General features: G+C 38.6%; 1 pseudogene; it reads right to left on the reverse strand.

Moving 5' to 3' along the window:
- Window positions 1-6104: 6104 nt before the first annotated feature.
- LOC116269559 lies at window positions 6105-6199 on the reverse strand (annotated as a pseudogene).
- Window positions 6200-12487: the final 6288 nt, after the last annotated feature.

Raw genomic sequence — 12487 nt, forward strand, 5'->3', positions numbered from 1 at the left:
TATTCAAAACATTAAAAAAAAAAAAATCCAGAAGCTTCTAAGAACAGAAATCTTGCATCTCTCTCGTATTTAGCCATGGTAATACTGTTTTGATCTCAGAGTCATATCCTATGAGAGTCATTGTTTACTCTGGTTTTACCATGAAGTCATTTATTTACATTTTGTGTGACTTACCAAGTAATGCACACAAAGTTTCTAAGTTGGCATTTTAGATGGTACAAAATGTAATCCATAATTAGGGGGACATTTGTTTAATATAGTTTAAAGAATTAGGATCAATAGTCACCAAATTCTGAAATAGAGAGTAAAATCTGTGGGGATATTTTGCAAACTAAAATAAGTTCAAATTTTATAATATCTCAAGAAGATTCAACTTCTCAAATTTATAAAAGCTAAGAACAGAATGGTACATAATCAGCCATCTATTACATCTGCTCTGGTTGAATGACTTCCTCTATACATAATCCTGCTGAACTCTTAAGCTGGGTTGTGAAATGTTATAAACCGCATTGTTTCATTCAGACGACAATGTACTATCTAGAAGCGTCTATTTACATAGTATGTATGGCAGAGTTGCTAGCATCTTTTTTTTTTTTTTAGACGGAGTCTTGCTCTGTCGCCCAGGCTGGAGTGCAGCAGCGCGATCTCCTGACCTTGTGATCCATCCACCTCGGCCTTCCAAAGTGCTGGGATTACAGGCGTGAGCCACTGCGCCTGGCCTTGCTAGCATCTTTCTACAGAAGATAGAACTAGACTCTATTCTCTGTCCTCCCTTGCAGGGAGATGGGGTCATATTAGCAATTTTCTGGCCAATGAGATGTGAGTGCATGGATGTGCACCCCTGTCCAGTCCCGTTCCTAAAAAACCCACGCGTGGGCCAGGCAGGGTGGCTCAGGCCTGTAATCCCAGCACTTTGGGAGGCCGAGGTGGGAGGATCACAAGGTCAGATTGAGACCATCGTGGCCAACATGGTAAAACCCCGTCTTTACTAAAAATCCAAAAAAATTAGCCAGGTGTGGTGGCACACACCTGTAGTCCCAGCTACTTGGGAGGCTGAGGCAGGAGAATCGCTTGAACCTGGGAGGCGGAGGTTGCAGTGAGCTGAGATCACGCCATTGCACTCCAGTCTGGTAACTGAGCGAGACTCCGTCTCAAAAAAAAAAAAAAAAAAAGGTAAGAAAAAACCACACATGGTCCTCCATGTGCCATGCCTTCTGTGGCTGGATGCAGACAAAGACAAATCCTTAAAGGCCCTGTGTTGAAGCTGGTAGAAACACAAGATGGAAGGAACCTGGGCTCCCTGCTTAAAGGAACACTACCCACAATCACAAACATCCATTTTAAATTGTATGTAAGCAATAAATGAATGATTATTTTAAGCCTTGAGATTTAAGGGTTATAACAATTAACATTATCTTAACCAATAGATTATTTATTATATAATGCTTCTCCTACTTCCATGAACAGTCCATGTACCAAACATTAAATGCTGGGTTAAAAATTTCAACATGAGATTTGGATGGTACTTACGGATAACACTAATACTTGGACAGGTTTTTTCTAATACTTGATTTTTTGAAAATCCCTTTCCTGCCACTTCCCATGTCACAGAAAATAAGTGCTCAAGTATTCACTTTATTTTGGTAAATTTTAAATTCTAATGGGCACTTTTCAGTTCAGCCCCTAGTGGTGACCATTGTTCTACAGACAATCGGAGCCCGTATGATACCCACGGTTTAGAGAAAATTCACCCAGTGTTGCTTGGGTCCCTAGACACAATTGATGTGAACTTGGAGTAGCTCAATGTTCTTGATACACAGGAGATCCTCAAACACCAGAGGCAGACTGGAGCTCCCATCAAAATCCTACTTTCTACCAGCCTCTGTCACTTCTCACATCTCAGGACTGCAGGCTTGACTAGAAGCTGTTCAAATGGTAATGAAGCATTGAGAGTCCCCACCCTACTACCTCACGGCGTTGACAGCCAAGACGGGATCTCACTGAGAATTAATACCATGTGTCCTGTTTACCGGTGCATTATATAACATCAATTCAACTTTGCCCCAGAAACCTTGCACATTTGAAAACAAAAATGCCAAACTTGGATGCTTCTAATCAAGTTGCAGCAGAGTTAAATATTGGTTTAAGTTTAGGCTCTGCTTCTGACAACCTTGTGATACTAAACTCCTGGTGAGGGAAAGAAAGGTTTCAGAACACCTGTGTGGCCAGATAACCAGCATGTTAGCCAAAGGAGGTCTCATTTACTTAACCTTCAGAGAGCCCGGACTGCTTCCCTTTATCTAGCTCCGTCTCTTTCCAAGATCATTGAAGGTAAGGAAGACTTGCCGTCTGGAGCATCCCAAACTTCCCTGAGCAGAAAAACACTGTGAAGTTTTGGGGGTGGTTAATTGCTTTACACTTTCTAGAGCTACCATCCTGCCAAGCGTGAGTGGGTCACACATTCACTATCCAGGCCCAAAGCGTGAACGTACAGTCAACCCTCTTGTGTTACACATAAAGATGGTTTTCTTTGTGGCCTAGAATAACAAGCATACCTAAAATTTTATAGCATTGATTATTTAGGTTTCCATACTTTTTAAGTTTTTGCCTTTAATCTCCCACCAAACTTAAAGGATTAGCTGTTTTCCTTATGAAGTCAGTGAGACATGAGTTTAATCAACCTGCCCAGGAACACACAGTTGGTAAGTAGCAGAGCTGTCAGGAGGGACAATTTCTTCCCACCATTTCCAAATGACTTGTTTGTGTCAATCCACAGAAGGCCATGTTCTCCCAGGCTGTGTTAGTCTAGCCTTGCACTAAAATACAGTCAGGAATGAATACCAGGGGGCATTAATACATATATACAGGTGTGTAAAACTGGGTATTTGCTTTCCAAAACAAATTCATGCAAATACGCTTTGTGTAGCCTATTTTTTTGTTTTATTTATAGTCTGCTTCCCAATACTAATGCAGTAAATGGTAATTTTATCAAACAGAAATACAACTTTTGTGATACTGAATATGACAAATCATGTGTTTCCTAAGCCATCACAGTAGTCTAACTGCCTTCCTTGCCCTCAGACTGTTCCTCTTCTGTCTGTTCTCTATACACCATTAGAAAGTCAGTTCTAAAATGCAGACTGGTCATTGTACTGTCTTTCTTAAAACCTCACTTCCCTTCCCCTCTCCTGTACTTTCTAGATTAGCACTGCCCAATAGGAATATAAGCAAGCTGCATTTAAAATGCAAAAAGAAACCAAGGAAAATAATGTTAACAATTTTTATAATTTAATACATACAAAATATTATATCAATATTAACATGTGGCACTAGCCTCATTTCAACTGATCAATGGTCATACGTGGCTAGTGGCTGCTGTAATATATTCCACAATTCTCAATTAACTTTACTCTCTTTATATCACAAATACAGCTGTACAGATCCCATTAGCTTCTCCATGGTTTACATTCCAGTCAACCCTGTTGTGTACCCACTTAGCCCATCTTCCACCCCTTCTGAGCTTCTTTCAAAATATGGACTCTCAATGGGTTTGGAATGGGAGACAACTGAAAGTACTAAAGAATGGAATAACAAGATTTTCCAGGTGCCAATGAACAAGAAGAGAGAGTAAATAGGAAGAGGTGCAAAATTCAACAGACCCAAAGATCACAGCATGAATATTGAGAGGTGTGATGAAAGTGGAAAAAGAGAGAGAAAGCACAAAAGAGAAAAGTAAAAAGGAAAGAAAAAAAAGACTAACAATAATTGGTACCACATATATATATTTGTTCCATACCTAAGGTGTTTGAGGCACCAAACAATTATGAATTATACAAGCAGCCTCACAAAGGGGCAGGCTAAGCCAGAGATTGTTACACATGTGCATTTCACAACTACCCTTGTAAGGCAGGAAGCAAAGTCTCTTTCAAAAATTACAAGCTGAGGGATTTACACCTCTAGCCATGATGGGGCAAGTGGTTTCAGACTTGCTCTTTTACCATAAATAATTAAAAGTCTGGAAAATATATATGAAGCAATAGTTCTCCAAGATTGGACAATGAGCAATGCAAGATTATAATAAGTGAAAAAGGAAAACAAATGAGGTGAGATCACTAATTACTTCAGCTATATGTCTGGAGACATTTCCAGAACCCTAGCAGAGAGAGGGAGAATCTGAGAAGGGAAAGACTCATCAGGCTGAGGAGATAAAAATCAGAGTTTAGTGAGGCCAAAGTATTTGGAATGGGCAGAGCAGAGTACTGAAGAGAAGAAGCTACAAATATGAAAAGTTCCAGAAATTGGCACAGGAGTCCACCTGAGTCTTTGAATAGGAAGATTCCATGGGACTGGTCAGATAACAACCATATGAGAAAGAATAATTTGCTGATGGAATTTGTAATCCAAACAACTCCTGGAGCTCACACATGATGGGAGACATTCAGTCCAACAGAGTAAGATATTTTATTGAATAATCAGAGCATTTAGTAGACACCCCAAAAGGCCATGCTTTCGGAGGACTAAAATATCCCTAAAGATTAATCTCAATGTGCCATAAGAAAGCATAAAAACAAAACTTCAAGCATCAAAAATGTAAAATTATTGGTATTCAGCATCCAATATCAAATTATTAGGCATGCAAAGAAGCAGAAAAATATGACTTACTAGTCAATAGAAGGAGATCTAGAATTGATGGGGATTATATTAGCAGATGAGTACTTTAAAACAGCTATTATAAATAAGCTTAAGAGCTAAATGAAAACATAGACATAATGAGAAGACAAATAGAAACTATTAGGCAAGATTAGCATATTAAGAAATACAGAAGAGAAGATCAGAAAACTGAGACATGGCAATAGAAAAGCCATTCACTCTGAAGTTCAGAGAGGGGAAAAAGGGCTGAAAATTTGCAGAGTCTTGGTGATCTTTGGGGTAATAATAAGCAGTTTCACACACACCTAATTGCAGTCCTAGGCCAAATGTTAAATAAAATAGGAGAAATCATGGCTGAAAATGTCCAATATTGTTTGTAAAAATGAATCTATGTATCCAAGAAGTTGAACAATATCAAGTAGGATAAATCCAATGAAAACCAAACAAAGGCAAAAAATGGTAACATTGTGAAACCCAATAATAGAGAGAAAAAAAAAAAACTTAAAGGCAGACAGGGTAAAAAGATACAGGGAAAATAAAGAAAGAATGACTGCAGACTTTTCAATGGAAACAGTAAGCCAAAAGACAATGGAATGGCTTACAGTAGTTCCCCTTTATTCATGGGGAGTATATTCTAAGACCCCCAGTGGATTCCTAGAACAGTCAATAATACCGAACCTATATATACTATATTTTTTCTATACATACATACCTATAGTAAAGTTTAATTTATAAATTAGGCACAGTAAGAGAGTAACAACAACTAATAATAAAATAGAACAGTGTATGTTCATAAAATTGATGTACACGTGGTCTCTCTCACTTTCTTTCCCTCCCTCTCTCTCTGTCTTAATAACTTATTATATTCTACTCACCCTTCTTGTGATGATATGAGATGATACAATGCCTACGTGTGGTGATATAGTGAGGTGACTGACATAGGTATCACTATTCTTGTGATTGAGGGCCATTATTAAGTAAAATGGGGCTTAACTGAAAAACAGCACTGGATACCACAGCAGCTGACTGGATAACCAGGACAACTGACTACCAAGTGACTAATGCCTAGGTAGCATGTCCAGCCTGGAAATGCTGGACAAAGGAATGATTCATGTCCCAGGCAGGAGGGAGTAGGGCACTGTGAAATGTGATCATGCTACACAGAACAGCATGCAATTTAAAACGCATGAATTGTTTGTTTTTGGAATTTTCTAATTAACATTTTTGGACTGTGGTTGACCACATGCAACTGAAGCTGCAAAAAGAGAAACATGGATAAGAAGAGACTACTGTGTTTAGTGTGCTGAAAGTCACAGACCTAAATGTAAAAGCCAAAACTAAAACCCTCTAGTAGAAAATAGAGGAGAAAAATATTTGCTACCTTACAATAAGCAAAGATTTCTTAGACAACACATAAAAAACACTCCATAAAAAACAGATAAACTGGACTTTACAAAAATTTAAAACCTACTCTTCATCCTTGTGCAGGGTCATGCTAATCTTCTCTGTGTAATTCCAATTTTAGTATGTGTGCTGTTGAAGCAAGCACTAAAACCCTATTCTTCAAAAGATATTGTTAAGAAAATGAAAAGGCAAGACACAGACTTGGAAAAAGTGTCTACAGTACACTTCTAACAAACAACTTGTATCCAGAATATAAAAAGAATTCTTACAAACTTGAGAGTAAAACAAACAACTTACAAAGATAGAAAAATATTTAATCAGGCTGGGTGCGGTGGCTCACTCCTGTAATCCCTGCACTTTGGGAGGCAGAGGCGGACAGATCACCCGCACAATCAGGAGATTGAGACCATCCTGGCCAACATGGTGAAACCGCATCTCTAATAAAAATACAAAAATTAGCTGGGCATGGCAGCACATGCCTGTGATCCCAGCTACTCATGAGGTGGAGACAGGAGAATCTCTTGAACCCAGGAGGTGAAGGTTGCAGTGAGCCAAGATCACACCACTGCACTTCAGCCTGGTGACAGAGCTAGACTCCATCTCAAAAATAATAAAAATAAAAATAAAGGGCTGGGCACGGTGGCTCATGCCTGTAATCCCAGCACTTTGGGAGGCCAAGGCAGGCGGATCACGAGGTCAGGAGATTGAGATCATTCTGGCTAATATGGTGAAACCCCATCTCTACTAAAAATACAAAAAATTAGCCGGGCGTGGTGGTGGGCGCCTGTAGTCCAAGTTACTCAGAAGACTGAGGCAGGAGAATGGCATGAACCCAGGAGGTGGAGGTTGCAGTGAGCTGAGATAGTGCCACTGCACTCCAGCCTGGGTGACACAGGGAGACTGTCTCAAAATAAAAAATAAAAAAATAAAAATAAATAAAATAAACAAATAAAAATAAAAAAAGAAAGAAAAATGAAAAACATTTAATGAATAACTTCACAAAAAAGATGCATAGGTGGCTAGCAAGCATGCAAAAAGATGCTCAGCATCTTTAGTCATTGGAGAAATGCACAATAGAATCACAAGGAAATACCATTACAGCCCAGTAAAATGGCAAATATCTGACAATTCCAAAAGTGTAGAACAACTGGAAATTTCATAAAGTGCATAAAGTGCTAGTGGGGGTATCAAATTGACAACCAATTTGGAAAAGTTTGACAGTTTCCTATAAAGGTAAACATCACTTACATAAAAACCAGCAATTCCACAACTGGGTATAAGCATATATCCACAAAAAGACTTTTCCATGAACAGTCATAGCAGCTTTATTCATAATAGCCCAAGATGAAAATAACCCAAATGTTCATTAATTAAACTATGACAACATTAAATACAGTAGTCTCTTTTTATTAATAGTTTCTCTTTCTGCAGTTTCAGTTACCTGTGGTTAACCACAGTTTGAATATATTAATTGGAAAATTCTAGAAATAAACACTTCATATGCTTTAGATTGCATGCTTTTCTGCATAGCATTATCAAATTTTGCACTGTCCTACTCCCTCCTGCCTGGGACATGAATCATTCCTTTGTTCAGCATTTCCAGGCTGGACATGCTACCCATGTGTTAGTCATTTGGTAGTCAGTTGTCTGGGTTATCAGATCAACTGTTGGGGTATCCAGTGGTTTTGTTCAGGTAAGCCTTATATTACTTAACAATGGCCCTAAGTCATAAGAGTAGTGTCATAGTTGTTTGTATCCATGTGAAAACTACATAATCATCCTGATAGATGCAGAAAATGTTTTGATGAAATTAACCATCCATTCATGTTAAAAACCCTCAACAAAATAGGTGTTGAAGAAATATATCTCAAAATAATAAGAGCTATCTATGACAAACCCATGGTCAACATCATACTGAATGGACAAAAGCTGGAACATTTCCCCTGAAAAGTGGAACAAGACAAGGATGCTCATTCTCACCACTCTTATTCAACATAGTTCTGGAAGTCCTAGCCAGAGCAATTAGGCAAGAGAAAGAAATAAAAGGTATTCAAATAAGGAGAGGAAGTCAAACTATGTTTGTTTGCAGAGGATATTATTCAATACCTGGCAAACCTCATGGTCTCTGCCCAAAAGCTCCTTGATCTGATAAACAACTTCAGAAAAGTTTCAAGATACAAAATCAATGTACAAAAATCAGTAGCATTCCTAACACCAACCACATTCAAGCTGACAGCCAAATCAAGAATGCATTCCCATTCACAATAGCCACAAAAAGAATAAAATACCTAGGAATATAGCTAACCAAAGACGTGAAAGACCTCTCCAATGAGAATTAGGAAGAATCAATATTGTTAAAATGGCCATATTACTTAAAGCAATTTACAGATTCAATGCTATTCCTATCAATATTATTCACATAATTAGAAAATTCATATGGAGGCTGGGCGTGGTGGCTCACACCTGTAATCCCAGCACTTTCAGAGGCTGAGGCAGGTGGATCATGAGGTCAGGAGATTGACCTCATGTTAGTCATCCTGGCTAACACGGTGAAACCCCGTCTCTACTAAAAATGCAAAAAATTAGCTGGGCGCGGTGGCAGGTGCCTGTAGTCCCAACTACTTGGGAGGCTGAGGCAGGAGAATGGCGTGAACCTGGGAGGCGGAGCTTGTGGTGAGCAAAGACTGTGCGCCACTGCACTCCAGCTTGGGCGACAGAGCGAGACTCTGTCTCAAAAAAAAAAAAAAAAAAAAAAAAGAGAAGAAAATTCATATGGAATCAAAAGAGAACCTGAATAACCAAGTAAGTCCTAAGCAAAAAGAACAAAGCTGGAAGCATTACATTACTTGACTTCAAACTATACTACAAGGCTACAGTAACCAAAACAGCATGGTACTGGTACAAAAACAGACACATAGACCAATGGAATGGAATAGAGAGCCCAGAAATAATGCTTCACGCCTACAACCATCTGATCTTAGATAAAATTGACAAAAACAACCAGTGGGGAAAGGACTCCCTATTCAATAAATGGTACTGGGATAACTGGCTAGCCATATGCAGAAGATTGAAACTTGACCCCTTCCTTATACCATATACAAAAATTAACTCAAGATGGATTAAAGACTTAAATGCAAACTATAAAAAGCCTGGAAGACAACCAAGGACATGTCATTCTGGACACAGGACATGGCAAAGACTTCACGATGAAGATGCCAAAGGTAATTGCAATGGAAACAAAAATTTATAAATAGGACCTAATTAAGCTAAAGAGCTTCTGCACAGCAAAAGAAACTATCAACAGAATAAACAGACACCCTACAGAATGGGAGAAAATATTTGCAAACTATGCATCCCACAAAGGTCTGATATCCAGAATCTATAAGGAACTTAAACAAATTTACAAGCCAAAAACAAATAACTCCATAAAAAGTGGGCAAAGAATATGAACTGACATTTTTCAAAAGAAGACATACATGTGGCCAACAAGCATAGGAAAAAATGCTCAACATCACTCATCATTAGAGAAATGCAAATCAAAACCATAATGAGATACCATCTCACACCAGCCATAATGGCTATTATCAAAACGTCAAAAATAACAGACAGATACTGGCGAGATTGTCGAGAAAAGGAAATGCTTACACACTGCTGGTGGAAATGTAAATTAGTCCAGTCATTGTGGAAAACAGTTTGGCAATTTCTCAAAGAACTTAAAACAGAAGTACCATTCGACCCAACAATCCCATTACTGGGTATATACCAAAAGGAATATAAATCATTCTACCATAGAGACACATGCATATGTACATTCATTGCAGCACTTTCCACTATAGCAAAGACATGGGATCAACCTAAATGCCCATCAGTGGTAGACTGGATTAAAAAAAGTGGTACATATACACAATAGAATAATACTATGCAGCCATAAAAAAGAATGAGATCATGTCCTTTGCAGCAACATGGATGCAGCTGGAGGCCATTATCCTAAGCAAACTAACAAAGAAACAGAAAACCAAATACTACTCATAAGTGGGAGCCAAATTTTGAGTACATATGGACACAAAGAAGGGAGCAACAGACACTGGTGCCTATTTGAGGGTGGAGGGTAGAAGGAGGGTAAGGATCGAAAAACTAAGTATCTGTTACTATGCTTACTACCTGGGTGACGAAATAATCTGCACACCAAACCCTTGCAATGCAGTTTACCTGCATATTAGTAACAAACCTGCACATGTACCCCTGAACCTAAAATAAAAGTTTAAAAGTAAACAAATAAGAAGTAAAAAATAACAACCATAAAAAGGAATGAAAACATGTCCTTTTTAGCAATATGGATGCAGCTGGAGGCCATTATCCTAAGTGAATTAACACAGGAACAGAAAACCGAATACCACATGTTCTCATTTATAAGTGGGAGCTAAACATCAGGGACTCGTGGACATAAAGATGGCAAAAATAGACACTGGGGACTATTAGACAGGGGCATGAGTGGGGGCAAGGGTTGGAAAACTGACTGTTGGGTACTACGCTTAGTACCTGGCTGACGGGATCACTCATACCCAAACCCCAGCATCATGCAATATAACCAGGAAATAAACCTGCACATGTAACCCTGAATCTAAAATGAAAGTTGAAAAAAATCACGCAATATTCATACAGCGGAATACTACTCAGTTATATAAAGAAATGAAGTATGAGTACATGTAGCATCATGGACAAATCTCAGAGATATTAAACTAAATGAAAGAAACCCAACAGAAAAGAGCATATAACTATATTATTAGGCTTCCATGAAGTTCTAAAACAGGCAAAACTAATGTTAACTACAAAGAACAGATCAGTGTCTGTCTAGGGTTGAGGGTGAATTAGGGGATTATTTACAGGGTGCCTGTAATCCCAGCTACTCGGGAGGCTGAGGCAGGATAATTGCTTGAACCTGGGAGGTGGAGGTTGCAGTGAGCTGAGATTGTGCCACTGCACTCCAGCCTGGGTGACAGAGTGAGACTCCGTCAAAAAAAAAAAAAAAGAAAAAAAGAAAGAAAAAGACTGATAGGATTTGGATGGGAGAGTTGGGGAAATGGAGATGAGTTAAGGATGACTCCCAAATTTTGGCTTGAGCAATGGGAAAGCTGGAATTGCATTAACTAAGATGGGGAAGGCTGCATGTCAGTGGAGTAGGTTTGGGGTGGAGATTCAGAGTTCAGTTTTGGGCATGGTTAAAATTAATGTCTTCTTAGAGTCTAAGTGGAGATGGAGAGGTGGCAGTTTTTCTGTAGTTCAGAAGAAAGGTCCGCGTAAGAAATATCAACTTGGGTTTTACATAAAGCCATTAGTCTAGACGAGATCTCTTAGAAGATGTTTCTAAGTACTAAATACTAAGTCCTGAGGCTCTACAATGTTACATGCACAGAGAAATGAAGGATTTGAAAAAGCACATCCAGTGAGGACAGAGGAGAACCAAGAGAAAGTGGTGTCCTGGAGACAGAAAGAAGAAAATGTTTCAAGGAGGTGAGACAATCAAAAGAGTCAAAGGTAAGAAAGGAGTTGATCATAAGAATGGAGAACATGAATGAAAACAGTGATTTGAGTAGGCAGAGGCTGATTAAGAGAGATTTCTATTGAATTTACCATTTTCACTATGTCTTTCAACATTCAATCAGGAACATGAAGCATTTAGTTGATCATCAGCAGGTCTCTGAGATATAGAATTCTTTGCCACCTTTTATATCTTAACAGTCACATTCTTCTCTGATGCAAACACAGTTGGGGTTCTATCCCTGTAGATCCCAGGGCCTTCTTTTCAGTCTGTGTTATGGCTCCCAAAACAATGTTTAATTGTGAAAATTCAATGATCAAGTTGACAAAATCAAGTAGACAAAAAAGAGTGTAAAGCACTCTTCCTTGTGCCATGTGTGCCAGAAACCAATTCCAAGTCTGCACATGAATGGGGCCATCCAGCTGTAATGTGAGACATCCCTTCAGCACATTCTGGACAGTAATTTTAAAAAATATGCCAATGATATTATGTAACATCTAAGGGTCATCTGATAAGGGAATTTGGCTGATAATTCATTCTTCATTTTTTCTCCCAATATCGTATCATTATCATTTTGGCTGGTTTTATAGCTTCCGTGTGACAGCATGATTTGCAACAGTTTCCACTACAAGAAATGTTAAGTTTGAATAATGCCTGTGTACTCTTGGGTTGAATTTCACCGTTAGCCACAAAATTAATCATTCTTACTGAGCTTGGGACCCTTCCAAACCTTGTCCTGTGTGTCTCTTCGTTTAGCTGTTTCATTTGTATCCCTTAAATTATCCCTTGTAATCAGTGGGTAAACTAGAAAAAAAAATTCATTTCTTTTTGCAAAGCATTATTTGTGCTTGTTCTGGAAAAAAAAGTGACTAAATTTATTTATCTGAACAGTCT

Source organism: Papio anubis, chromosome 11 (assembly GCF_008728515.1).
Source record: "Papio anubis isolate 15944 chromosome 11, Panubis1.0, whole genome shotgun sequence".
NCBI classification, from domain to species: Eukaryota; Metazoa; Chordata; class Mammalia; order Primates; family Cercopithecidae; genus Papio; species Papio anubis.